Raw genomic sequence first — 2,008 nt, 5'->3', positions numbered from 1 at the left:
GGGTGTCCTTATGCTTCCTCTTGCTGAAGCTGCCAATTCTTCAATCTCAGCATTTAATTTACGTATTACCCATTCCATTGCTTCTCGGCCTTTATTAGCATTGGGAGATATTGTGCTGGCCATCAGTCCTTCCAGGTAACTGCCCAGGCTGACTCCCTTCCCCGTGATTATGGCTTCCTGAGTCAGGACAGTCTTTTCTGGGTCCTGAGGATGTGGTTTGTATATAAGTCTCTCAACTACTGAAACCATATTTGTAAAAGAAATATTAGTAGATTTGACTTCCATTGTTTTCTTCACAGGATCAACTACAGAATGTTCTTGCACGTATGTTTTGGTTCTTGCTGCACCAATAATAGACTTCACGATGGAAGGCAGTCCCCACTCGGTGCTGAGAAGTCTGGCTGTGCAGCTTGCCCGAAGGATCGACGTGTCTGTCCAGCACGTCAACCCCGACCACACTGGGGTTCATAGGGTTCGGGTACTTCTGCATCGCAGCTGTGATAACAGTTTCCCACGGGTGGTCTGAAGTCCAGATCTTCATAGTGCCGGCGGCCCGCTCGGTGTTCGGAGGCGCTCGGGACAATGAGGCACAGAGGTACTCTCTCTGCAGGTTTTAACTTTCAGTTCCCAGAGAGGGTGAACGTGATTTGCTTTCTGTAAAGGAGAGAGGTGGAGCCCCACAGTTTGTCTCTGTGTTTTGATGATGGTTTGGTAAACATCCAGATGTCTTATACATCTATTCCTTATTAACAGGAAAGAGTGACAAGGCCCAGAGAACTTCGGGATAGCAGGGGACCCTCAGGACAGCAGGAGGACCCAGGACAGAAAAACATCAGGACAGGAAGAGAAACACAGGACAGCCTAGGACTTCAAGGCAGAAAGAAACCTTCAGGACAGGAGGAGACTCTGAATAGCGAGAGACCGCTGGACAGTGGGAGGCCCCAGGAGCCAGGAAAACTCCAGACAGCAAAAGACCCTAGGATAACAGCAGGCCAGAGCACAGAAGGGACCTTCAGGATGGGTGATCTGAGGCCCTAAGAACAGCAGGACAGAAGCAGATCTGCAGGGCCGGGTGGAAGCTGGAGTCTCTGTCTAGCGCCAGGCAGGACTCGCTCGCTTCTCTGCTCCCTATGGATCACCAGGCCCAGGCCTCGAACATCCTTGACTCAATCTCGAAACGGAAGCAGAGTATCTGCAGAGGCAGGGCTGCCCCTGTGCCGCAGCTGACAGCAGCTCTTGCTGGTTCTCAGGCCCTCTGGATACGAAGCCCTGGTCGGGCCCTGGTTTAACAAAGCCCCGTGGGGGGTTGTAACACTCCCCTGCGGAGCGCCGCTGGTGGGCGGACCCCTAGAAAGCTGCTTGGGGAATGGGCCCACAGTGGGCTGAGCTGAGTAGCACAGGACCCCACCCGGCTCGATGAGGCTGCCCTTTTCCCAGCACAGGACTTCTAGCAGGAGGCGGGTGGCCTGTGCACAGAAGGCTACTGAAAAGCCCCCCAGGTCCCTTCTTGGGACTGTGTGAGGCAGACGGGGCCTCATGTGTGGCAGGATGCAAGCAAGAGCGCAGCCGCCCTAGAACCCGGGAGCCCCCGCCTGTGCTGGCCTTGGGCACTGCCCGAGGCTCAGCAGGTCTCTGCCTTTCAGGTCTGTTTGAGTCACCATTTACAGAGGATCCATGTGTAGTGGCAATGACATCTGTCCCTTGGATTCCAAGCTGGTGACCTGAGGTAAGGAGGAGGCTTACGCAGCCCGCTCCAGCACAAGCAGTGTATGCTGATGGCTGTGGCGAAGCCCCAGGACCCTCTGGGAGCCCCCAGGTATGGCTTCCTTTGCAGAAGGGGGTCCGGTATGTTGCCTCCCCAGAAGCCATGGACCTATCTACCTGCATGTGTGAAAGGCCGTGGCCCATGAGCAGACCAGGGAGTTCCTGAGGACTCAGCTCTGCCTGTGCTGAAGGCAGGCCACTCAGCGGCCCCCGTGCCTGACCCAGCACCCATCTGAGAGTGCCA

At 55.3% G+C, this 2,008-nt stretch overlaps 1 pseudogene; it reads right to left on the bottom strand.

The window, feature by feature from the left end:
- On the bottom strand, positions 1-541 carry LOC101564012 (annotated as a pseudogene).
- Between the last annotated feature and the right edge of the window lie 1,467 nt (positions 542-2,008).

Source organism: Octodon degus, unplaced genomic scaffold, assembly GCF_000260255.1.
Source record: "Octodon degus isolate 3935 unplaced genomic scaffold, OctDeg1.0 scaffold00205, whole genome shotgun sequence".
NCBI lineage: Eukaryota > Metazoa > Chordata > Mammalia > Rodentia > Octodontidae > Octodon > Octodon degus.
The sequence above is the reverse complement of the archived record's forward strand: the minus strand, read 5'-3'. Positions and strand labels throughout refer to the sequence as shown.